We start from the raw sequence: 27,494 nt of genomic DNA, 5'->3' as shown, positions 1-27,494 counted from the left end.
ACTCAACTTTTCACTCCTTCATATAAATATACCCACCCTCCTCCTTTATTTCACCTCCCCACATCAGAGCTGGGACCGAATGTCTCAGATATACTCATTTATTTACATAGGACTGAGTGTTCATTCTCTCCATAAAGACAAGTGTCGTGCGTTATCTTTTACCACTCCCACAGAGACCCAAGATAACAGAATACATACTTGTCCCATGCCAATTTGCAATTTCCAAAAGACCTCTCCACACACACTCTTTTTAGAAAGTCACATTCAAGGAGGTCGCTGTGTTAGTTTATTCTAGTATTTAAAAAAACCCATTCATCTGATGAAACGGACTACATCCCCAAAAGAACAGTTTCAAAGGTACTACTGGATTTTTAAATGTTCTTTTACACACTGACTCTCCCTCCAAGGTGTTCTCTGAGCCCAGAAGTTACCAAATTGAGCCATTAATTCAGAGCAGATGACTAAGAGCATGTGGGAATGTGAAACTGTTGGAAAAGACTCTTCCCTGATGGACGGAGTGCTCAAAGACTGTGTTTCCATCACTCACACCACACACCACTTGTGGCTTTCAAATTTGTCTCGTCACTCCCTCTTCCAAGGCCTTTCAGTAGTTTCACATTCCCACATGCTGCCAGTCATTGGGTCTGAATCACAGGCCAAGCGCTCGTAGCCACTTCTGACTTAAAAATGACACAGCAGAAGAGATGCTCAGCCTGCTTCGCCTGCCATCTACAGGCCCAATGGAGCTTTTGCAGCCCTGAGGAGAAGGAAAATTTGCCATGGGTGAGAGAAATAAAAAGGAACCCAGAAAGTACAGTTTGCAATGAATTACACAGAAATCATCTGGGAAATAGTCTCCTGGCAGACCAAGACTTGGTCTGCATCCGCACTGCAAAAGTAATCTGGTTTGGCACCACTTTAACTGCCATTGCTCAATGCTATGGAATTCTGGGAATTGTAGTTTGTTGTGGTACTAGTCAAACCAGATTATTTCTGCAGTGCAGATGCAGCCTTGGTGTTTCCATGTGAAGTCAAAGGCAAACCTAGCTTCAAGAACATTCATGCAGCAAGAACTCCAAAACTGGGGAAGCGAGGGGCAGGGAGAAGAAATAGCCAAATAGTTTTATCACTCCTGTGCTTTATAAATCACTTGAGTACCCAGGAAAAGAAGGCATTACATGCAAGCAAGCAGGTATGAATGGGGCCTTCTACTGACCTGTACATCTCCAGACAACCTTGCAAGGAAAAGAAAGCCTCCACTTTGCTTAAAAACAGAAACACACACACAAAAACTACATATAGCAGGAAATTGCAAGACAGAACAGAACTCTTCCTGCCTTTCTTCTGCAAAGACTTCTTTTACCCATGCTTTATGCTTCTCTGCCAAAGCTCGGCTTTATTCCCTAACATTCTGCCAGCAGAACAGCAAGGGTTTCTCTCCTCCCCCCCCCCCCCCCCTCACAAGGAGTTTAGATCCCACTAAATAAGTAATAAACTGAAATGAGGTACAAGAACTACATGAAGTTTTGTCCTAGAGCAAGGCGTCTCAGCCTGAAGGGCAGCCCATGAAACTGCCTTCTGGTGCAAATCCTATGGTGGCAGGATGGCTCCCGGCTCCCCCAGAAACAAGGAGCACCTCTGGTGCCCCAACAAACTAGTTTCCCAGAATTCCATAGCATTGAGCCAGGGCAGTTAAAGTGGTGTCAAACCAGAGAATTTCTGCAGTGCAGATGCAGCCTGAGGGTCACTGCAAGGATAAAAGATCCTATATACTCTGCACAAAAACACAACTCCTAGATTGATATACAGACTGAAAAGAGAGGTAACAAAGGTTAGCCAGCCCTCTTTTGCTCCAAGTGAAGATTTAAATAAAAAAACCCTTTTTCTGTCGTTGCCATGAGGGACAGTGCCTTAATCCCAGCGTGAGGGGGTGGTGAGGGTAGAGATAAATAAAGAACAATAACAATAATGATTCAATTAATCCAGATTAGCAGGTGTAGAACAGGAGGACTGAGGTTCCTGATTATATCTGCGTGAGCCATCCAAAGGTAGATAATGCTGTTTAACCTACAGGAAATGCTGCGCAATTTGGTTCCCTTGAGGTCCTCCATGTCGTCCCCCCTCTGGAAGGTCTCAAAACCCCACTGAAGCCTTGCAGGCTTGAGCAGTGAGTGGATGCTGGGATCCCAGCCTCCCAAGGGCTTTGCTCCCAAGGAAACCTATGGGCTCTAAAGCTGCCACTCCTAGAGGCATTTATTTGTCCTTCCTGGACTGGGGTCCCAGCACCCATTTTTCTTCTTCCATGGACTTTTGTTGTTCTTGTTGCTGTGTACCTCAAGTCATGACTAATGGAGACCCTAAGGCGAACCTATATGGGGTTTTCTTGGCAAAGCTGGTCCAGAGGGGGTTTGCCTGGCCTACCCTCGAGTAAAACCAGACCCTGGTGGAAGGCAACCAAGGCAGCCTTCCTCTCCCTTCTCCCCTGGCTTTGGAGAGAGCGCTCTTGTTAGTTTTGCCATTTTTCCCTTCTGTAATTTTGGACTGCGACTCGGGAGAACAAGGCTCGAATCCCTGCTCGGCCAGGGAGACCCACTGGCTGATTTTGGGCGAGTCACACTCTCTCAGCCTCAAGGGAAGGCAGGGGCAATCCCCGGGGAACCCACCTTTCCAAGAAAACCCTGAATAGGTCACCTAAGTCAGAAATGAATGACTTCAAGGCACACAACAAAGTCCTCAGAAGACAGGTGGCCAGAACCCCTTCCCAGAATTGGAGGACATTTCCAAATAAAGAGCTAAAACCACTCCTAAAATACAAAACCAGGCTTCTCAGCCCTGTATTTCTGGGGCAGGAGGTTGAAATGTAGGACAGGTCGGGGAAAGATTAGGGTCACTCACTCAGCGGCAAAAGGAAACTGACAAACAAAAGGCTTTCTCTTGAGAGAAGTTTTTATGGAGTGCGTATGCTTTCAGGTTCAAAACACACGGCAGAAATAATCCAGTTTGAGACCTCTTTAACTGCTCTGGGAATCCTGGGAACTGTAGTTTATTGTGGCCCCAGAGCTCTCTCATCCCAGTGAAGGCTAAATATCTCACAGAACAACAATCCCAGCATGAGCCATGGCAGCTAAAGCAGTTTCAAACTGGATTGTTTCTGCAGTGCATTGGACCTTAGTCGTGCCTTTAACTTTTCTTATTTTTATGTTAAGTTTAGACGTGTTGTAGGGGGTTTATCATTCTACTACAACTACTAATATTATTACTGAAATGCCTTTATCTGTGAGCTGCTTGGGCTCGTTCTGGGAGAAAGGTGGCATACCAATGAAACAAAGAAAGACAGGCTTAAGGAGAGACAATTGGCGAAGAATGCCTCTGGTTCAAGATAAGAAGAATATTATAGATATGATGTATATATATATATATATATATATAATATATATATATATATTATATATATATACATACTACATACATACATACATACACACATACAATTTTGTAAAAACAGAGTGGGAAAGTGTGCCCCAATTACTGCTAATGTGTCTGGTTAAATTGTATGTGTGTGTGTGTGATATATTTGTACAATAAAAAATGAATTGAGGACAACTTAAAATTACAGTTTGTCGTGTGTTCATCAGCAAAGGTTAACAAATCATACAGAATATATATCTGTATATATATTAAAAATAAGTAGAGAGGTAATTTACCTGAGTCGTGGTGCAAGAGAAGGAGAAAGGTTCAAACAACGGCGAAGGCGTCCCAAACAAAAGGCAAAAAAGAGGAAAGGAGGAGGAAAAGGAAGAAGAGAAAAGCGGCTTCTTCTCTTCTTTTCTTTGGAGGAGGGCTTCGTCTTGGAATGAAAAGAAAGGACAAGAAGAAGAAGATGAGGAGGGGGAAGAGTCTTCTTCTTCTTCTCTTTCTTTCTCCTCTTTTCCTTCCTTCCTGGGCTATTTGTCCAAAGAGGAGGCTGAGATGGTGGCTGTGCTTCTTCTCCCTTCCAGGCTGGGGCAGCCTTCCCTGCTTCTGTTTCTTCTCCTCCTGCTCCCTTTCCCTCCTCGGTACGTGACAAAGCGCCCATGCCAACCCACCCCAGGAGGAAAAGGAAGAAGCGAAGGTGGCGACGGCGGCTCTGGTTCCCCTTCCTCTCCTTCAGAGAGCCTCCGGAGCTCCTTTATAAACGCCGCTTTCCTCCAAGCCCTGAGTTCAGGGCAGCTGCGGCACGATTCAAAGGAGGAGCCAAGGCCTAACCGCCCCCCTCCATCCCCGGCCTTTCCTAGACGCCCTCGCCGGCCCCCGGGAGCCATCCCAGGCATCGCTCCGCCCCGGAGCGGGGGCTGGCTTCCTTCCAAGCCCCAAAACAAAACACACCACACACACACACGCCCAGGAATAATAGTACTGTAATCAACTTTGAGACCGCTCTTGACTGGTTCCATACTAGAGCTGCACCACACGTGAGAAAATAACCGGTTTGGTACCGCTTTAACTCTTTTGGCTCAAGGCTGTGGAATTCTGGGAGTTGGAGTTTGTTGTGGGGCCCAGAGTGGAGCCCTTCATCAGGCAAAGTTGTTAAAAAACATACAGGAGGAATATAGTACACACACACACGTGTGTGTGTGTGTAAGGACACACGTCTTTATGTTGCAAGCTTTCGAAGCTCACTGGGTTTCTTCATCAAGGGTGTTAAAATCATACAGAGAGAGGGTGGTGTGTATGCACACACACACACACACAGAGTAATGTAGTCCACAAGCCGGCATGTTGCAGGCTTTAGGAGCTCTATTGGCTTCTTCATCAGGCAAAGGTGTTAAAAAACATACACACACACATGTATGCTTGTGGTATAAATGTGTATGTGTGTTCATCCGGCAAAGGTTAAAAATCAACAAGAGAAATACACTGTATGTAATAAAACTGTTAGTCACAAGCCCACATGTTTCAAGCTTTTGAGGCTCCAAGCTTCTTCATCAGGCAAAGGTTTTTAAAACCAGGCAGAGAAATATATATATGGTGTGTGTGTGTGTATATATATATATATATATATTTGTGTGTGTGGTGTGTGTGGTGTGTGTATACAGTATATCAATGTTAGTCACAAGCCTGCATGTTGCAAGCTTTTGAAGCTCCACAGGTTTCTCATCAAGCAAAGGTTTTAAAAATCATACAGGAGAAATATTACACATACACATGTATGTATATAATAATAATAAATAAAAGCTTATTTATATACCGCCCTTCGAAAACATCAGGGCGGTTTACAGCATATAGGAGTGTGTGTGTGTGTGTGTATGTGAGTGTGTGTAATACTGTATATATGTATGTGTGTGTGTGTGTTAGTCACAAGGCGGCATGTTGCAAACTTTTGGAGCTCCACAGGCTTCTTCATCAGGCAAAGGTGTTAAAACTCAACAGGAGAAATATAATATATAGATATATATACACACACAAACATATCTATTTATGTGTGTGTGTATGTATATATATCAAAGTCACAAGGCTGCATGTTGCAAACTTTTGAGCTCCACAGGCTTCTTCATCAGGCAAAGGTGTTAAAACTCATACAGGAGAATAGATATATATATTATAATATTATACACAACACACACATACATATCATTGTGGTGTGTGTATATTATATCAAATCACAAGGCTGCATTTGCAACTTTGAGCTCCACAGGCTCTCTCATGCAAAGGTGTTAAACGCATACAGGGAGAAGCATACACACACACACACACCTATATTTGTGTGTGTGTGTGTGTGTATATATATATATATATAATCAAAGTCACAAGCCTGCACATTGCAAGCTTTTGAAGTTCCACTGGCTTCTTCATCAGGCAAAGGTGTTAAAAATCATACAGGGGTCGGGGGAGGAAAAGATACCTAACTTCACCATAACGTTCTTTTCTAAAGCTACTAAAGCTTGCAACATGTCTCTGGTGCATTTTCCTTGGCCCTCATAATAAACCTGTTTTTGTGGATCTGGGCTCAGTCAGACCAGAGTTTAGTGTCAGTTTCTGTCTTCTGAGGTAGAAGAGAGGAAATGGGAAACAGAGAGCGATAGTTGTTGTTAGTTTTTCTCTGAGCCTTCCTTATCTGGAAACTCAGGCCAAGAGTACCTTTCCCCTCTTGGAGGGATTGCTTAAATTTGCTTTAGTAGTTCAGCCTTCTTTAAATAAAAAGAAATGAGGAAACGCTTCAAGAGGGTGGGGAACGAAAGTTAAAGCCGAGAAAGGCGTTCAAGGATATTGGTTCCGTGTGAGGAAGCTCTTCGTGAGAAATAAATTAAAAGGACAAGGGGAAAAAAGATTTCATATTCACTTTTGGCACACACAGAGACACGCGACAAGGACTAGTATGGAGCTGGAAATGCAAAAGTGGTTTTAATTTGGCCATTATTTATTTAGTCATCATTCATCTCCAGCCTCTCGTGACATTGCTAAGGCCTTTATAATGGAGGTTAAAGAGAGTTTAGGAAACTAATAAAAGTGCTGTCTGTTGCGTTCCCTTTTCCTCACAACATTTCTCAGCTTAGCTGGAGCACCCATTTTACAGATAAAGAAACTGAGGCTAAAAGTGTCTCGGGTTTTGTAAGCCTCATGAAAGCCCACTCATGTGTCTCCTCAGAAGTAAGGCCCACTGAGTTCAATGGAGTGCATATTGTAGGTTGTGGCTCTATCACCTTATCACTGGCTCTCGATATTGTGTTGTTTTGTATGCCTTGAAGTCATTTCTGACTTATGGTTAACCTAAGGCAACCCTATAACTGGCTCTCTATATTGTGTTGTTGTTATTGTTGTTGTTGTTGTGTGTCTTCAAGTCATTTGTGACTGATGGCAACCCTAAGGCAACCCTATCACTGGCTCTCTATATTGTTGTTGTTGTTGTGTGTGTGCCTTCAAGTAATTTCTGACTTATGGCGACCCTAAGGCAACCCTATCACAGGGTTTTCTTAGCAACTTTCTTCAGAAACGGATTGCCATTGCCATTGCCATCCTCTGAGGTTGAGAGAGTGTGACTTGCCCAAGGTCATCCAGTGGGTTTAAATAGTATTTGAACTCTTCTCTCTAGAGTCATAGCCTAAAGCTCAAACCACTGCTGGCTCTCTATATTGTGTTGTTGTTGTTGTTGTTGTTCATTGTTGTGTGCCTTCAAGTCAATTCTGACTTATGGCTGCCCTAAGGCAATCATATCATGGGGGTTTTCTTGGCAAGTTTTTTCAGAGGAAAGTCATAACCACAAAGGAGGACAAGGCACCATAAAATGTAGGACGTCACCAAATAAATGCTGAAAACGCTTAATGTAAACATGAATCCATGATTCTTAGCCATGGTGGAAATGGAGGACATTTTGGAATTCCTCCTGGAATGGAGGACAGGTCCTGGAAAAGGAGGATGTCAGGTCACCCTGGCCTCATCTAACTACAAACTTTCTATAGGAAATTGCTCTGTCAGTTAAAGTGGAGTAACTGTGTAGTATGAAAGCGCCCTTAGTGCATGCTGGTCTGCATTTATTAAATAGTTTCACATAGCTTAATTTGATTTAAATTGTTTTAAACTGTTCTAAATTGTTTTGAGTTGTCCAGTGCTGAATCATTGCTTGAACCCTGCCCTGAAATATTTAGATATAGGACAGGATGTAATTAAACAATCCTTTCCCTACTTATCTGAAAGTAAGCCTTAATGAACTCAACAGGATTTAGTTCAGAATATAAATATACTAAAATGTGCTGTAAATATGTTTCAAAAACTTCCGCTAAACAAGGCTGCATCTGCACAGCAGAAATAATCCAGTTTAACACCACTTTAACTGCCATGGTCCAACACTATGGAACCCTGGGAACCCTGTAGTTTGTTGTGGCATCAGAGCTCTCTCTCTCTCTCTCTCTGTGGCTTTTCTTCGCGAACAAAGATTTAGGAAGGACTCATCCCACGCTTTCTACAAGCGCACTGATGACTAAAAAGGCCGATCTGAGATAAACAAGTCTGGTTGCAGAAAGCACAGCAGAATGTCTCCTTGGGTGATGTTTCCAAGTTGTGGTTCTTTCTACGTTGTCGTTGACTTGTTCGGCGTGAGTTTTCGAAAAAGGCTGCAGCATCGTGGATGGTGCGTCTCCATGCCTCCCGATGCGAGGCCAGGGCGGACCACTGTTGGTGATCAATTTGGCCAAGCCTGAGATGTTGTTTCAGGGAGTCCTTGTAAGAAGATGTCTCACAAAACTACAGTTCCCAGAATCCCATAGCATTGAACCATGGTAGTTCAAGTGGTGTCAAACTGGATTATTTCTGCAGTGTTGATGGAGCCTAAGTATAAAACTGATTTTTGGCCATTAAAAGGGTTTGCAGCAGTTCTGAAAGAGCTTTTTGCTAAAACCAGGCAGAAATCCAGTAGTTTAGCCTTTCCCCCTGTGACAGTCCCATAGTATCATGTATTGCTTTTTAAATTTCTCATGCACTTTTTGAAGGTACAAGCTTCCACAAGAAGAAAAGAGAGATCAGCACTCCCTTTTCCCCATTATTCCATGCAGACTATAATGGCTCTGTTCCTAGTTTTAGTATTTACAGCAAATAATGTTGACTGACTGACTGTTTAACATTTTAATGTTGTCAGAGTGAGATGTTCTTCTGTGTTCCATGAAATATGAAAGCTTACTTTGAACTCTAAGTACGGTTAGATTTTATCTTTTGAAGTTAATGTTTTGATAATGAGGATAATTATGATGATGGAACTCTGCCCTGAATATGATTGTTATTTGGATTGCCAGTATTATTGTGTGGCATTTGTTTTGCTTGCTACCACCACTGCAAAGCCTTTGTCCCAAATATAAAATGGGAACTCCACCTTCGCTGCGATTAAGGACACAGGATCCCCATGAAAGTGGAAAAAACACAAATAAAAAACTAGTCTTTTTTTCCCCTGAGAAAACGCCTCTGTAGGAATCTCTAGGTCTTCCGTCGCAACTCTATATCCAACATCTTGCAGATGTTTACCATAGAATTGCACTGAAGGACTTACTACAAATGCCTAGAGAAGTATTTTCTTTATGAATCTCTAGGTCCTCTCTGTGGTCAAAGTCTGGCAGAGTCATGCTGGAGGACCTAGAGATTCATAGACAAAAAACATTAATAAAATCTGTGAATAATCAAATCCGCTAAACCCAAAGCTGCAAATATGGAGGAATAACTGTAGTGTGTATATTTTCTTTGTTTTATCAGCTGCAAGGAAGATGATGGGGAAGTTCTGCATATCATACCCATATTCAACACATCTTCAGTGGGACTACGTAAAAAAACAAGGAGAGCACAACTGAAACAATACAGATGAATGACATTTATGCTGCCTAGTATCAGAAACTTCTGGAATAAAATAAACTTCCTCACCCCCTTCTCTGGGTTTTAAAAGCCATGACTAATCCTGGAAATTCACAAGAAATAGACAGGGTCAGGACACAGGAGGTACATCAGTATAGATACCTTTTAGAATCCTGGTAAGTATGGGTATAACATCTGCCAAATTCTAATGCTTGGGCTCAGTCTAGAGGAGCCCAAAGTTTATGTGCTTCCCCCACCCCACAAAATGTTACTTTTCCACCCTGTATTCTACACTGAATATAGTATTCTGGTGCTGAACATTAAAAATAACACATAAATAATGATCATGGAGGATCTACCATAGGGCTGACTATGCCTTTGATCTGTTGTTCCACCTCTGTGATGGTTTTCTGGAGGGAAACCTCTGAGAATGCAGAAATACTGTAGTTTTATTTTCTGATTCTGACATCTTTTGGGGATTCATATGAAGAAATTCTTGACTTCCCTGAAATCCAGTACGTAATCCTGGATTTCTTTATATAGATGGCTGGGTTGGCAATTTCCTTGAAAATCTTGAACTTTTGATTCTAAAGGACTGATTCTCAAATCCCATCTCTTTGGGACTTTGAATGTTTCTAGAACTCTGGTCTCCTGGGAAAGAGACATCATCAGTTCTGAGTTCTGCTATTTCTAGTCTAAAATAATCCTGTCTGTCATTCTACAGCTGGGATGCTTTGCTGTTCTTCCTGAATTCCTTATCAGTGGAAGCAATGTCAATATTCTCATTCTGGCTGTATGCCTGGAAGATCTCTTTTGACCACTTCACCTTTGTTTTTCCATACGCATAGCATTTCTCCATACAGACACATAGTAGTTTTATTATTAATGAAGATTAATATGTTTGTGAAAAATTTCAGTTGGGATGTCCAGAGACCACTAAGGCAGTCCATGGCTTTTGAACACTTACCTTGACACACAGTTTCTTGCTAGGAAAGGCTATAGAGAAAAGCAGAAATGCATGTGCAAGTTTTCTATTTTAAAAAAAGAGCTTGGAATATTTTAATTTTTAAAGAGCCAGCTGTTCCCACCCAGATTTAAATTACAGTAATTGTTTCTCAGTTGGCATCTATAGCTATAAATTAGCATATGCAAATCCCAATCATATGCAAGACTTTGGCACCACACAGCCTTTTTTGTCCTTTTGATAGAGTGTTTGGAGACGTATCCCAAAGCCTTAGCCAGCCATGAGTTTTGTTTCTGCTTTTGGATGACATGACTACTTTTTGTTTTTGTTTTCTTCAGTTTATGGATTGCTTGACAAAGAAAATCATATCCGAGCTATAATGACTAACAAAGGGTCCTCCACATTGAAAAACAGGACAAAAACACTCTCTGCTTCCACATGTTCTCTTTCACATTGCTTTTCCTCTCTTATATTAGCAGCATCTCCTAACTCAGGGGTAGGCAACCTGCGGCCTGCGGAGCCGGATGCGGCCGGCAAGGCCTTGGGGACCGGCCCCAGCCCGGTCCTGCTGCCGATTGCCGCCGGGGCCTTTGGGGGGCAATTGTCTATAGAAGCCTCAGAAACATGAATTTATTTAACTTTTTTTAAAAAATCAGCAAATTTTTTTCACGTGTCCTCCATTTTTTTAAAAAAAAGTGTCTTCCATTTGAAAATTGTGTCCTACATTTGTCCTGGTTTATTTATATATGTAATTTTTTAAAAAAATTATTTAATATTTTATTTTTGGCTCAGCCCCCCAGTTGTCTGAGGGACAGCAACCCGGCCCCCGGGCGCAAAAAGATTGCCTACCCCTGTCCTAACTGACCAATGAACATGAAATAAAGTTGATAAGAGTTTTCTGCCATAAAGAGACAGGGAGAAGATCCTGATATCTTCACAAGGCTCGAATGTGGGGCAGACCTGACACATTTCATTCCTGTGTCTCTGTCAAGCACAGCATTCAAAAAGGAGGGATAATAATAACCTTGTCAACATGTGTTTGTTTGCCTGTGTGCAGGGAATACAAAGAATAGCAGTTAAATGTTTCTTGATGTTGAAAAAATAGAGACGCCTGTTGCACCCCAAGTCTACAATGACTGTTTTAAACCAGCTGCCTCCAGTTGTTTCATTCATTCCCACAGCCTTCCTTAACATGCCTTCCTACAGATGTGTTGGACTATGTGCAACATATGGTGGCTGGGAGTGACAAGTATTGCAATCCAACATATGGAGGGTGCCAGGCTGGGTAAATGTGGGTCTTCATGGTCCTTGGTATTCTGATTGTTTTGATCTGTATCGGGCACTCCATGTATGCAAAAACACACTTGCCTGCAGTGGAAATGGAGGAAATGTAACTGACTGTAACTGACTTATTATTGTCTAGAGAATGAATGAGGAACAGGCCACATGCAGCCCCATACCCCTCCAACAGTTCTGCAAAGACCCCAGAACCTCCACCCAATTTTTAGTGCCATTTTCAGGGAATTGTTCATTTAAAAACATCCTAAACACATAAAAACATGCAACAGCACCATTCCACATGGCACCAGAACTCTCCACACAATTTTTATTTTTTATGGGGGGGGGCGCTAAATCCCAGCCAAAATGGTGACTGGAAGTGATGCACCATCACCTCCAGTTGCCATTTTGTCAAGGATACAGCCCCAAAAGTCAATTTTGGGGGCGCAGTTGGAAGGTGAATGGTCCACAGAGGGTGGAATTAGTCCCAACCCTCATGTAGTTCCCTGTACTTGGTCTACAGTGACTACCAGGATTTCTCCCAGGTTTCAGACAGATGATGTAAGTCTTTTCCAGTCTTACCTGGAGATATCCAGGATTGAAACTATGACCTTCTGTATGCAAAGCCTGTACTCTTCCACTCAGCTATAATCCTTTCATATTGAGGTAAGAGGCATTATGTCCAGTGATTATGTCCTATGATGCCAATCAATCATGATTTAAATATGCTGAAGCATCCATTTTCTTTCAAAATATGAATTATATCAGGCTCAAAGATGATTCCCCCTTCAGTTATTGATTACACTGGCCCGTTACAAATGGGCACCCTAGTATGCGACGAGCGCGTACTAGGGTTAGAAAGGGGAGTCACTTCTTGACGCCCCTAACCCTAGTACAGACCCAGTCCATACAAAATGGCAGCGCTCTATGCAGATGGGCGCCGCCATGACTACGCCACCACTGCGCTGCTTCCAAACAAGGTGGCACGGTTGTGACATCACGCTGCACAAGGGCGCCTAGAGTGCCCTTTCCGCAGTGCGAGAAGGAGCTCCGAAACGGAGCTCCTTTTGTGGTTTGTGTCGCTGGCGCAGCCTTTAAACGGCTGCGCCAGGGACACAAGGCAGAAAGGGGCCAAGCGGCCCCTTTCTCCTCCTCCCCGCCGCCATCGGGTGTCCTTGGGGCATGAAGCCTTTTGCCGCTTCCCCACGGCCTGGAAAGCGGTGGATTGGGGCCTCAGAGGCTGCTGTTGTGGCAGCTGAGGCCCCGATACAGCGGGGAAAGGGCCGGTTACAGGCCGCCCCAAAGGGGCAGTCTGTAACACGCCTAGGTGTCCTTTTTAGGCCTTAGAATAATGGAAATGCAGAACTGAAAGGGATTGGGGAGGGTAATTCAACCCTTGCTGAAAGCAAGCTCTGCCTTGCAGGGTGCAGCAACAATGTCTCTGACAGATGGCCATCCTGCCAACTCATAAGGAAGTTTATGCCACTGTCAAACCGTTTTTATCATTAGGACAGACATTTCTTTTAGTATTTATCTGAACTCTGCTTTCCATAATCGCTACCCACTAGTTCAAACATGTGGAACGACTAGGGTTGCCATAATTCTGGACCTCCAAACTGGGACAAATGTAGGACAAAAGTAGGACAAAATCTTCAAATGTAGGACACATTTTTAAAAATGGAGGACACGCAAAAATTGATTATTTTTAAAAAATGTTAATATAAATGCATGTTTCTTAGGCATGATAAAAATGGAGGACATTTTGGCATTGTTCCTAGACAGATAGCAGAAACGGACTTCCCTTTCTGGCCAACCTTCCTTCCCCATTTCAAACAGCACATTTGGGCATTGAAGAGGAGGAAGAGTGGAAAAGGCAGAGGAGGAGGAAGAGGAGAAGAAGAAGAGGAGGAGGAAGAAGGGGAGGAAGAAGGGAAGAAGAGGAGGAGGAGAAGAAGAGATGGAGAAGAAGATGAAAGAAGAGGAAGAAGGAAGAGGAAGAAGGGGAGGAAGAGGAGGAGGAGGAGAAGAGGAGGAAAAAGATGAAGAAGAAGGGGAGGAAGAGGAGGAGAAAGAAGAAGGAGGAAGAAGGGGAGGAAGAAAAGGAGGAAGAGAGGAGGCAGAAGAAGAGGAGGAGGAGAAAGAGGAAATGCTCTTTCCTCTGCCTGGCTGCCTCCGTCGCCAACGGAGGAAGCCAGGCAAGGGAATGGGGCCTCGCTGAAGCGAAACACCAAACCCCTGCATGGCTGCCTCCGTCGCCGTTTTGCCCCCACCCCTGGGATTCCCCCCCCCCCGCGACTGACGGGCAGCCATTCTAGGCAGGGGTTTGCGCGCTTCAGCCGTCCTCCAAGCCCCAGCCAAGCCTGGAGGACTAAGCGATCGCGGAGGAGCCTCCAGGGCATGGCCAGGGCTTGGGAGACAGCCGTCCTCCAAGCCCCAGCCAAGCCTGGAGGGCTCGCTGGGGGGGAGAGTCCCGGGGGCGGGGCCAAACCAGGGCGGGACCGTGCGGACCCGCCCCAAATCGGGAAAGTCCCGTCCCCAGGCGGGATATGGGAAGCCTAGGAACGACAGAGAATGAATTTATCTCATTTTCTGATGACACCTTCCCAGATATTTGAAGACTGTGGCTATATTTCCCTGGATTCTTGTTCCTGGAAGCTACGGACTTGCTCTTTCAACCATTCCTTCTATGATTTGGCCTTCAGACCCCAGACCAGTAAAATGAAATAATGGCCTGTTACAGACTGCCAAAATAAAGCTGCTTCGGGTCTCTTTGGAGGTATGCTATTTAAATGATGCATGTAGGGATGCCATAACCCGGTGGCCGTCGGGAAAAGCACGCTTTTGGGGGCCCCTCACGGTCACGGTCCGGTTTGGCCCCCAGCAATGCATTGGTCCCGGCCCCAGGCGCAGGCCTCTGAAGCAGGAGCTCGTCCCCTGCTTTGTTGCCAGCCGGCCATTGGCGAGCTGGCCAAAGGGGACAGGCTCCTCTGCGCGCGCCTCCCAGGCGTCAGCAGGGGCCAGGGGCTGCGATCGCGGCCGGCCCCGCGCGCCTTCCTGGCCTTTAAGGAGGCCTGGGATTCCTTTAAAGGCCAGGGAAGAGGGAGAAGGCCGGCAGCGATGGCAGCCGGCTCTCCCTCTCTTTCCTGGCTTTGAAGGAGGCTGGAGCTTCCTTAAAGGCCAGGGAAGAGGGAGGAGGCCGGCAGCGATGGCAGCCGGCTCTCCCTCTCTTTCCTGGCTTTGAAGGAGGCTGGAGCTTCCTTAAAGGCCAGGGAAGAAGAAGGAAGCCGGCGGCGATGGCAGCCGGCTCTCCCTCTCTTTCCTGGCTTTGAAGGAAGCCTTGGTCTCCTCAGAGGCCAGGAAGGAGGGCCACTTTTTTATGTAGGAAGGGGCACGGGCGTCCTCCATTTAATAAAAAGTGTCCTACATAAAAGTGGCCCTCCTTCCTGGCCTCTGAGAGAGACCGATGCCTCCTTAAAAAAAAAGGGGGGGGGGTGTCCTACATTTGAAACGTTTGTCCTACATTTTCCCTGTCTGGCGGTCCTGAGGTATGGCAACCCTAGATGCATGGGTCCTAAGAGTCCGGATGTCGCGCCAAAGCCACACTCCATTCCTAAGCACTGGAGTGCAGCTTTGGTGCAGCTTCCGGATTCTTCGGATGCATGCATCATTTAAACAGCAAACCTCCAAAGAGACCTGAAGCAGCTTTATTTTGGCAGTCTGTAACAGGCCAATGATTCAATGTAGTTACCTGCATTCTGCTCTTTCCCAGTTGTATAAACTACAGAAAGGCATACCAGGAAAGCATGGTTGTGTCAGGAGAATAGCCACCTGGCCTATTCTATGATTTTAACAGCAGCTGGATTTACAAAAGCAAGCAGGTGCAGCTTTTCATAAAATGGAGATAATCATCATTGCTAGCTAATGCTGGTACATCAAACTACTATAAAAATACAGCAGGAGTGGTTCAAAATGTGGCAATCTTTGAGCATTAATCTTCCTCTTATCACTTTTATTTCTGTTATGAATAGCAAAGGGTGCTACTAAGTTTAGAGCAAAATTGAATGGGGGGGGCAGCAGGGTCATCATGTGTATGTGTGTGTATAATCAAGACAAGGAGAAAGTACAAAGAAGTCCCGCCCTGTCATTTCTCACAATGCTAAAGTCATCAATGCCATCTAATGAAACTTAGGGCTCATTCAGACTGGCCAAACGCCTTGAGATATGATAGGAGTTGTATCTAGACTAGGGTTGCCATAATACTCTACTATAAACCGGGATAAAATGTAGGACAAAATTTAGAACAAAATTTAGGACAATTGTAGGATGAAATTTAGCCCAAAATGTAGGACATGTAAGGTCCTCCATCTTTCTTAAATGTCCTACATTTTGGGCTAAATTTTATCCTACAATTGTCCTAAATTTTGGTCTAAATTTTGCCCTACATTTTGTCCCAGTTTATAGTAGAGAATTATGGCAACCCTAAACAAGGATTTTAAAAAATATCCCTATGATATACCCCCTGTCTTGGTCTATTTTCTATGAATTTCCTGGATTAGCTAACACTTTTTAAACCCCAGGCAAAGGGTGTTTTTTGGGGGGGAGGTCTCGTTTCAGGAGTTTCTGATATAGGCAGGGGTAAAATTCTCATATCTGTATCAATTGTCTGCTGTACTTCTGAGTGAACCCATTGAAGATATGTTGAATGGGGGTGTGATCTTTGCCACAGAAGTTTTTCCTCTGGTTTTCATTCCCTCATTACATTTCCAATTACCGTTTTCCCCCCTGTCCACTTTGCTTTGCAATTACAGTGTTAATATGGTGTATCATAGTTTTAGATAACGAACCTTTTAAAAAATTAAAAGTGTTAAGACTGGAAGGTGGATACCGAGGAAGGAGAGGGAGGGAGAGAGAGAGAGAGAGAGAGAGAGAGAGAGAGAGTGTGTTGGGTTCATGGAGGGGATGGTGGAAGGAAGGGAAAGCTTGCCTACATCACACTGAACCATACCTCAAGTGGGACAAACACTGGCATATTTAAAGGACAACTGGGCACAAGAGGGGGAACAATACTTTGTTGTTGTTGTGTGCTTTTAAGTCATTTTGGACATATGGCAACCTTATCTCGGTTTTCTTGGAAAGATTAGTTCAGATGGGGTTTGCCTTTGCCTTCCTCTATGACTGAGAGAGTGTGACTTGCCCACAGTCACCCAGTGGGTTTTCACAGCCGAGCAGGGATGCAAACCCTAATCTCCAGAGTTGTAGTCCAGCGCTCAACCACTACACTATTGCTGGCTGGAAAGAAATCTGGAAACAATATAGCCTGACACTTGTCAGAACTATTGTTCCATCTGGAGCAGTGACAGATTCAGGACAGATAAAAGGAAATACGTCTTCACCTAGCACGTGGGTAAATAATGCACTGCCAAAAAATGGAAAGAATGATCATGCCACCAATTTGACAAAGTCATGGAGATTAATGCTGTCAGGGTGTATTTAGGCAGGGTGGTGGATCTGCTGCTGTGGGAGCAGTGAATCCAGTTTTAGTTTGCAATTGCTATTGCTTCCATGACCGACTTGTAGTGTTCCCATCTAGTTGACCATTATGGAAAGGAATATGTTGGACTAGACAGCAAGCATAATCTTATAAATTAACCAAAAATCATCCAAGTTATATATCTTGGCAATGAGCTTAACAGAGTTTTTGTAGACAGGGAATACTCAGAGATGGTTTTGCCAGTTCCTTCCTCTGAGATATAGCCTACACTACCAGGTATTCATTGGCATCTACCATCTAAGTACTAACCAGAGCTGACCATGCATAGCTTCCAAGTTCAGATGGATATGGTGTCTTTAGAGTATTTGGGTTAGTCATATTATAGCATTGGTCTAACTCAAGGCTGGAGAAACTGAGGCTCTGCAGCTGTTGACAACTGACTACTCCCATCATCCCTCTGCATTGGTCATACTAGTTGTGGCTAATGGGAATTGGAGTCTGACAACATCAGCAGGCCCAAAGGATCACCAGCCTTATGTCATAGAAAATCTGGTATTATTTACCAACAATAATAGTGTATCATTTGTGCTCTAAATTTTAGAAAGCAAAAGTTCAAAATGTACTTGTCTGTATAAGAGACAGGGAAACATTGGAATGATGTTCATTCCTGATTTTTGCTTGTGGGCAGAGCCAGCCAAAACAAAAACAAAGTGCGAGTAGATAAGGGACCAGATGGCAAAAATAGAAAGGAGAATGTGATGTAGTAAAAACTAGGCTGCTGCCACACTGCAGAAACAAAGTGGTTTGTCACCATTTTAAGTGTCATGACTCAATTCTATGGCATTCTGGGATTTGAAGTTTTGTGAGATATTAACCATCCCTGTCAGAGAGTTTTGATGCTCCACCAAATTCAGAATTCCATAGCACTGAGCCATGGAAGTTAAAGTGGTGTAAAACTGCTTTATTTTTGCAGTGTGCCAGTAACCCCAGTGACACTGGCTTCTTCAAGAAAGATGTGGCCATCTATGAATATGTAGAAAATGCCAACCAGACAAGTCTCATACAAGAAAATGCCACATAAAGGCAGCATCCTCTATATGGGAGGCCACTTGACTAGTGCAAAAGCACCAGAAGTTATTTCGTTCTCGCCTTTTGGTGGTAAAAACACACCCAAAATAATGTTCTCTTCACATTGATATTCCCTTGTAGCAGACTTTAATAAGAAACTTCCGGGCAGACTGCATGCATGAACACACACAGAGAGAAACATATGTGTGGTTTTACAGACAGTGTTATTAATTTTGTTTTGGTGCAGCGGCTGCTTGTTAACCACACTGTCTTCTTAGCTGCCGCATTATCTGTACGTGTGCGTATGCTCACATATGCATACGTGCCAGAACATGGTGGGTTAATTAAGCGTATTGGTGCCATTGGTAGAGATGTTTCTATGGGTGAGTCACATAGTTAAATTTGATTAGTAGGTTTCAGCAGAAGGTGAGGTTCCTTGTCCATCAGTTTTAAGTGATCTAAGAGTAGCATAATTCTGTTCATCTTGGTAATTAACACCCTTGAATGAGTCAATTTTGCTGAGCTGACTAATAAAGTCAAGACAATTCATCACAGGACACACTCAATTGCCACTTACTTCCACAGGAAATCTGGGTGCAAGGAAACACAGCGCTGTGCACTGAAACGGCATGTTTGGTTTTATTTGCCTTGTTACGAGAAAACAGATTTGGAAAATAAAATATCCCTACTTAAAGCAAAGCAAGAAAAAAATTAACACCTCAAACCCTTTGGGCTAAATGAATGCTCTGAGATCCCCTGGGGCAGAAGCAAACAAAGCAAGGACAAGCTTTACCGTTCTTTCGGTGGGAGGACATTTTAGGCCCTTGTGAGAACATAATAAATATGGTAACAATACTGAACTTATTGGGATATATTTTAATGGGCCCATTGAAAGTCTGCTTCTCTCTTGTTCTTTCTCTGTTCTGCTGATATGTTCTAAATCAGGGATGGACAGTGTTTTTGTGACTCTTAGGGGTCAAAAGAGATGGGAGGTTGTGCATATTTTCCCACATTTCCACACACACCCATGTCCCAAAATGTCCTCTAATTGATGTAAAGGGGACTTCCAGCACATTTGGAGCTCTTCTAGATCTCATCCTCACCCTAGTTTTAAAATTATTTTTTGCAACAATTTTCAAAAACAATTTTTAGCCACAAAATGCCCTCTTGGGTCACCAGAAAACCCTGAAATATAGCATGAATGGCACCATGTCCCCTAGAAGGTGTTTGGGAGGCATTTTGGGGGGGGGGGGGTGGTAAATATTATTATTATTATTATTATTATTATTATTATTATTATTTGGTGGGAGCATGTGTGATAGGATGCTTCCATCCAAGGACTCGATGGGGGGGGGGGGGAATAATGCAGCCCTTTAGCTTTCTCCAGTTGCCCACCCCGTCCTACATTAAACTGTCAACAAATTGTCTTGGAGTTTGTTTTTAGTCAACAGTCAAGATAATGAGAAGCATATTTGTTAGATGCTGTTCCAGTTGTGTTGGGTTCTGTACTAAATATTAAGTTTAAGGAGCCCTGGTGGCGCAGTGGTTAAATGCCTGTACTGCAGCCATTCACTTAGGTTTGCCATTAGTCCGGACCTCCAAACCGGGACAAATGTAGGACAAAATTTTAAAATGTAGGACCCTATTATTTATTTTTTTTTTTTTTGGCCCTACATTTGAAAAAGAGCCTCTCTAAGGGGAGGATTCCTTCTCCTCCTGGGCTCCGTTGGAAGCAGCCCAGGAGGAGAAGGAATCCACCCCCAAGGAGGCTTTCTTTTCCCCTTGGGCTTAGGGTTGCCATAAGTCAGGACCTCCAAACCGGGACAAATGTAGGACAAAATTTTCAAATGTAGGACACATTTTTTGTGTCCTACATTTGAAAAGGAGCCTCGCTGAGGGGAAGATTCCTTCTCTGCCTGGGCTCCGTTCTCAGCAAGGACAGAGCACAGGCGGGGAAAGAAGTCTGGCCTCGGCCGGTGAGGCTTCTTTCCCTCCCTTGGCTCCAGCGGAGCCAAAGAGAGGAGGGAAGCCCCCCCGCCAAAGGAGAGAGGCCTACAGAGGCCTCTCTCTTTCCCCCGCCACCGCTGTTGCAGACTTTGCAACAAAGCCCGGGGCAGGGAAAATCCCGGTGGCGGGGGAAACCCAGGGCGGGACTGTGCGGACCCGCCCAAAACCGGGAAAGTCCCGCCCACAGGCAGGATATGGCAACCCTAATTGATTTAAACACCAGGAAGAAATTCTTCTAGAACATGGCCACATAGCTTGAAAAACCCACAAAAAACTATGGATGCCGGCCATGAAAGCCTTTGACTCCACAAAAAACTATTGATTTATTGTTTAGTTAATGTTTTAGATGTATGTTAATGTTCATGTTTTTTATGTTAATGTTTATGTATTGGGTTTTTGTGTGTTATGTTTAATTGATTATATGACCAACACACACATGCACACACAAATTAAATTGTCTTGAAATGCTGCTTTTATGTTTGGCTATGCACTATTATAGATCTGTTTTCTTTTCTCCCTTTTGCTTGTAAGGTTCAGCCAAACCAATCCTCATTAAGAGGATGACCTGGAGCAGTGTCAGATGAATCCAGGGCACTTGGGGAAGACAGAGGTCAAACTTCGCCATTAAAATGTGAACAGCCCTCTCTTTGGCGGGGGGGGGGCTCTTAGTAGCCAACTAGCTCCAGGGTGCAAAAACACCTAAAAGCATGGGTTGATCAGCTGCTAGATGTGCCTGATGAAGATAAAGGGGTACTTCTGAGCAGGGCACTTCTCACAAGGAGACAGTTTTCAGATAATTCTGATGGCCTGCAGTTATACTCTGGGTCTGGGTGAGGATATGAAGACACAGGCTTGAAAGCTTTCAGTTCTGTGTTGGAAAGTGTATTTGTTGTCACTGGTTTGTGCCTTCAAGGCCTTCCTGAAGATGGCGATCCATGGGGTTTTCTTGGCAAATTTCTTCAGAGGCTGAGAGAATGTGACTTGCCCAAGGTCATCCAGTGGGTTTCCATGGCCGAGTTGAGATTATAACCTTGGTCTCCAGAGTTGTAACCCAATGCTCAAACCACGGAACCACACTGGCTCTCTAAATCATATTTGCACTACATATTTAAAACAGGTTAGTGTGCTTGCTTCGACAGCACATATACTAAAATTGAAAAGATTAGCATGGCCCCTGCGCAAGGATGACATGCAAATTCGTGAAGCGTTCCATTAAAAAACAAACAAACAAACAAAAAACAGGTTAGTAATGTCACTTAACTCCAGCCTATGGAATCTTGTGATCTGTAGTTTGGTGATGGATTTAGGTTTGTGCTATACTTATATATAAATATAGATAAGCATATAAATAAATAACTTTTTCAGGGGAGTGCACTAGGGTTCTCTCCCAGAACACATTTTAAATTCCTTGTCAAAATTCAAATCCCATGGGGTGTATTCATAAACAGTTAAAAAGTTATAACAGCCCTGAAGTGCTGTCATGCACACACTGCATTGCTAGCCCCAAAAGGAACAGAGGTCAGGGAGATAACTAATGGTCTGGCGCTGTGCACCAGGTCAACAGATAACAGGGTGAGTTGAGAGACCTTATAAGTCCATTTCACCCTCTCTGTCTCCTCTTTGACTGGTGATGCTTGGCTTAGCCACTCGCCTTCTGTTCATAGTAGGCTTTTGCTGGTTGCATTGGGTCAGACGGACCATTTGCCCCCCTTTTCCCAGGGTTTAGTTCTATTTTTTACTTACCCTACACTGAAGCTGTAAGAACATGGGAGGCTGGCAACAGGTGTGGTGTTTAACTAGGCAGGTGGTAAGGAGAGAAGTGGACTAAGCACAGTGAGCATTAATAGGCACCCGTGCACGAGATCTTCTGAATTGTCCCTTTTGGTCATGGAGGCTGAGGCACAGGGGAAGGAGACCACCCTTGAGGTCTGATTTGGGTATGTCCTCCTCACTTTAGGTCATGGGAGCTGGGGGAGGCAGGCTTATTGGGAGGGCCTTCAAGCAAGAAGGTTTACCAAGCAGAAATCAAATTTAATTCGATTGATCCTGAGGCTAGATTTCATGCCCAAGTGTGGTTGAGCATAGGTTGCCAGAGTGAAAATAGGAGAGAGCTCCTATGTCTTTAATGGCTGTGTAGAAGGGATTTCAGAAGGTGTTGCTTTTTACCTGGTTGCATCATACGCAACACCTGTTTACATTCCGTCTTCTATACAGCCATTCAAAGTACAAGAGTCCCTTCAATTTTCAGTCTGGCAAACCCTGCTGAGGAGGCATCAGTGGAATCCCACATCAAGTAGCTCTAGGGCTACCACTTCAGGATCATCCAAGACCCTGGGGTTTCCAGGTTAAATGAGACCTAAGGATGACTCTTGGTGATGTCATTAAATATTTTGCATAAGTACCAATTACAGTTGCTCACAGCTTGTCACTCAAATATATACACAGAGATCATATATTTCCTGTTTGAAAATTAAGACTAAAATCTTAACTGAAGGAGCTGTTCCTGAAATGTGCATGGTGGTGGAATTATTCCTTCTCACCTACTTGGGGATAAGAAACATTTAATCTAGCTTTCTTGCCTCCTGCTCTGGTAGGTGCAGAGCAGACTGGAGGGTGAACCCTGGCACCATAAGGATTGTGAGGGAAAAAGGAAACTAACCAGGGGGTAAAACAGACCACCCTGACAAAGTTGGATTGGGGCTGTGGCAACAACATGCTATGGTCCCAATCCACCTTTTTGCCAGCCCAAAAAAAAGCTTTTTGGCATTGCTGCAGCTGGAAACTCGCTTTATGGCACTCTGGTGGCGTGCGGCATCTAATCTAAACACTGCACTGCCAGAGCGCAGCGCCTTGAAGCCATCGGGAGAGTAGAACAAAGGGGCAGTCTGTTTTGCCCCTAAATGCACCCTTTGGAAAGTATTTGCAAGTTGCAGGAACCACTCAATTAAGCCTTACAAAATTGTCATAACCTGCTACTCTCCTAGCTGAGTTGGAGACTTCCACACAGCCCTTTTCTCTTGTTTAAAAGTTAGCCTATCAAAACTAGATAATTTGCACCCTTTATTATTGCCTGGAAATGACATATAAAAAACTGGGCACTCAGGGCCAGTCCCTAAGATCTGAAAAACCTTAGTAGCTCTCTGCATTGCAGCTCATGCTTTCAAATTTAAATATTAAATAGTTAATAAAATTGGCTTTATTTAACTCTAAGCCTGGTGTCTTGTCTCCTAATTTCCATAGTGGGTCAACAAGAGTGGTTTTGAACTGCCGTAAATAGTGTAGGGTAGACATACTCTTTGTTACTGTACCAGGTTCTAGCCATGTGTATCTCCTGTCTAGTACCTACCTAGTTGGTCCCTGCCCCTATGTTTAGATTGTCATCAGACCTTGCTTGTTGTATTTGGCAAAGTGTGAATGCAATACTGTTGTTGTCTGCCTTGAAATCACTTTTGATTAATGGCAACCCTAAGGCAACCCTATCATGAGGTTTTCTTGACAAAATTTGTTCAGAGGAAATTGGTTGTTTCCTTCTCTTGAGGGTGAGACCATGTGACTTGCCGAAGGTCACCCAGTGGGTTTCATGGCTGAGCTGAGACAGGGACGTAGCCAAGGGGGGGTTCTTGGGGTCCGGACCCCCCCTTCCATTAGAAAAATGAATGGTGTGTGCTGCTGCGCTGCTGCACTCAAGCCCCATTATAATGGTGGCACTTAGTCTGGACCCTCCCCTTCCTAAAATCCTAGCTACGTCCCTGGCTGAGAATCAAACCTGCATTCCACAGTTGTAGTCCAATACTCAAACCACTATACCACACTGGATCTCTCCAATACTATTCCTTTTAATTTTGTGATGCTATGGGGGATGGGACTGTGAGCATTCTCCCCTCCTACTTGGATATATAGAAGATATAGATCATAGAATCATAGAGTTGGAAGAGACCACAAGGGCCATCCAGTCCAACCCCCTGCCATGCAGGAAATCCAAATCAAAGCATCCCCGACAGATGGCCATCCAGCCTCCGTTTGAAGACCTCCAAGGAGGGAGACTCCACTACACTCCGAGGAAGTGTGTTCCACTGTCGAACAGCCCTTACTGTCAGGAAGTTCCTCCTAATGTTGAGGTGAAATCTCTTTTCCTGCAGCTTGCATCCATTGCTCCGCGTCCTAGTCTCTGGAGCAGCAGAAAACAAGCTTGCTCCCTCCTCAATATGACATCCCTTCAAATATTTAAACAGAGCTATCATATCACCTCTTAACCTTCTTTTCTCCAGGCTAAACATCCCCAGCTCCCTAAGGCGTTCCTCATAGGGCAAAGTTTCCAGACCCTTCACCTTTTTAGTCGTCCTCCTTTGGACATGCTCCAGTTTCTCAATGTCCTTTTTGAATTGTGGCGCCCAGAACTGGACACAATATTCCAGGTGGGGCCTGACCAGAGCAGAATATAGTGGCACTATTACTTCCCTTGATCTAGACACTATACTTCTATTGATGCAGCCTAAAATCGCATTGGCCTTGTTAGCTGCCGCATCACACTGTTGACTCATGTTCAACTTGTGGTCTACTTGGACTCCTAGATCCCTTTCACATGTTGTCTCCTTAAGCCAGGTGTCCCCCATCCTATATCTGTGCATTTCATTTTTTCGCCCTAAGTGCAGAACCTTACATTTCTCCCTGTTGAAGTTCATTTTGTTAGCTGTGGCCCAGCTTTCTAGTCTATTCAGGTCATTTTGAATTTTGATCCTGTCCTCTGGAGTATTAGCTATTCCTCCTAATTTGGTGTCATCTGCAAATTTGGTAAGTATTCCCCCAATTTTTTCCTCCAAGTCATTGATAAAGATGTTGAACAGTACTGGGCCCAGGACAGAGCCCTGTGGAACACCACTGGTTACTTCTCTCCAGAGTAGAATGTAGATATATTTGTGCTATGGCAGTACACCTGATGTTACATGTTTTATATTTTTGCCATATTTTGGTGCTGCCCATGTGCCGTAATAAATTCATTCATTCATTCATTCAATACTATTCCTTTCTATAATGTAAGAATAACATTTATTTGAAATGTCCTTCCCACCAAAGAGCAGAACATCAAACATATACACTTAGAGACAAAGACAATGAAACAAAACATTATAAAGGTACATAAAATCTTCAACATCCCACCAGCCACTCCAACAACCTTAGGAACAACCTTAGGAGACTTTCACACACACTGTATCTTGTCTTTCTCCTGATGGGATACATGCGTGTTTAAGTGTCAAAGACTGGTCTTATCAGATTTCTCCGTGGCTGTCCATCTGCAGCCCATCTGCAATCCGAGCTTCTCCAGTGGATTTTCACACACTGGATTTTCCCATCTTTGAAAAGCTGTGGGATAACCCTGGGTTGCAGTCGAGCAACCACGGGTGAATGCGATAAGACTGTCTTTGACACTTAAATATGCATATATCCCATAGGGAGAAAGATGGGATAAAGCGTGAACAATAAGCTCTCAGGTTAATCTGGCAGATCAAAGAGGAAGGTCTTCAACCCTTTACAGAAATGGATGAGATCATTATCCTACTGGAAGTCCAAAGGAAAATGGTTGCACAGACACAGAGCCAGATCTTGAAAGGCTTGCAGCCTTGACAGATTTGTGCACATCAATAGAACTGAACATACTCCTTTACCTGTAGATCTTACATTCCTAGACGTTGCTTACCATGCTGGGCAAAATATCAGATGCTGGGGGAGATTGGAACACAAAGCTCTAAATACATAAATCAAAACTTTGAAATGAGCCTTGGCCTGAACAGTAGCCAGTGAAGGGCTCTAAGGCAGAGAAGAAGCGTGAATATTTGAGGAGATTTAAAACAACCTGGATGGCACTGATCTGAATTTAGTCCAGAGGGAGAAGAAAGCAAGAAGGCAAACCTCAGAATGTAGAAATGCTGCAAATCCTGCTGGACATGCCATAATCCCAAAAAGTTGACATTACCAAGCTTTGGTTTGTCATGAAAGGGAAGAGAGTGATTTTTATCTTGCAAATTATGTGAAGGGGCATCAAACCCCAGATAAAACATTAGAACCAGGCATCAGGATGAATGCACAGGAAAAGAGAAAAATACTAATTGACTTAAAAGACATTGTGTTGCAGTTTGTATAATGACAGTGTGTAATGTTGGATTGGGATCTGAGAAATGTGGATTGAAGCTCCAATGAAAATCAGTGGGTAATCTTGGGCCACAGCAGGAGTTGTTAAGACGATAAAGTGAGGATAAAGAGAGTGACATATGATAGTATTAGCTTAGAATATAAAGACAACTAATAAATAATAAACTTTTCTATATATTATATTAATATATTGTTGTTGTGTGTCTTCAAGTCATTTCAGATTTATGGTACCCCGGCCTAAGGCAAACCTATCGTGGGGTTTGCCATTGCTTTTCCCCTGAGGCTGAGAGTATGTGACCTCCCCAAGGTCACCCAGTGGATTTCATGGCCATGCTGAAAATTGAACCCTGTTCTCCAGAGTCATTGTCCAACACTCAAACCACTACACCACACTAATGTTAATACCCAATATCAAAAAATGAAGCAGAACAGCAATTTAAAATGGTCTAAAACAATGTGAAACAATTCATTATAGTCTGAAAACAAGTCTAGATAGTCTACAATAATTTAAAACAGTTGAAACCAGCTTAGCCAGTGCCTTCTATATATCAAGAAGCTATAATTCAGGCTATGGCCCCAGAGCCTAAAGGCTTTGGTGAAAATCCAAGTTTTAACTTGGTGCTGAAATGAAGCCAGTGCGTTTGCCAAATGGGCCACCAAGAAGAGGACTTTTTACAATTGGGACAACCCAGGAAAGAAGGGCTTCTTCTGAGTCTCCACACAGTATATTTCTCCCACTATAGGGACATAGAGAATGGCCTCTCTTTTAGAGCTGAATGGTCAGGTAGGTGTATGTAGGGAGCATGGCTTTCCTTCAAGCATCAGGGTTACAATTTAGGGCTTTGAATGTCATCACTAATGCCTTGACTTCAGAGTGGATACGTATTGCCAGCCAGTGTAATTTCTTCAAAACCAGTATCATCATACCCGCCAACATTGCACGAATGAAAACTAGGACACATGTGGCCAAGCAGCATCAGAATAAGCTCAAGATGGTAAAAGTTATTAATGAAGAAGAACACATAAGGTAGAAGAGGCTGAAACAGTTTGTTTTTCCCTGCATATAGAGAGAAGGGCAAGATTTCATTCCTCCCCTTGCCCCCAAGTTGATTGCAAACTACATTGGCACTTTTAACTCAGGTTGCATCTGCACTGCAGAAATAATCTAGTTTGACAACGCTTTAACTATTATGGCTCAATGATACGGGATTCTAGGAATTGTAGTTTTAT

At 43.7% G+C, this 27,494-nt stretch overlaps 1 pseudogene; it reads left to right on the top strand.

Moving 5' to 3' along the window:
* The first annotated feature begins 21,240 nt into the window (after window positions 1–21,240).
* On the top strand, window positions 21,241–21,336 carry LOC121927439 (annotated as a pseudogene).
* The last annotated feature ends 6,158 nt before the right edge of the window (window positions 21,337–27,494 follow it).

The sequence above is a fragment of the Sceloporus undulatus genome, chromosome 3 (genome assembly GCF_019175285.1).
Source record: "Sceloporus undulatus isolate JIND9_A2432 ecotype Alabama chromosome 3, SceUnd_v1.1, whole genome shotgun sequence".
Classification (NCBI taxonomy): domain Eukaryota; kingdom Metazoa; phylum Chordata; class Lepidosauria; order Squamata; family Phrynosomatidae; genus Sceloporus; species Sceloporus undulatus.
The sequence above is the reverse complement of the archived record's forward strand: the minus strand, read 5'-3'. Positions and strand labels throughout refer to the sequence as shown.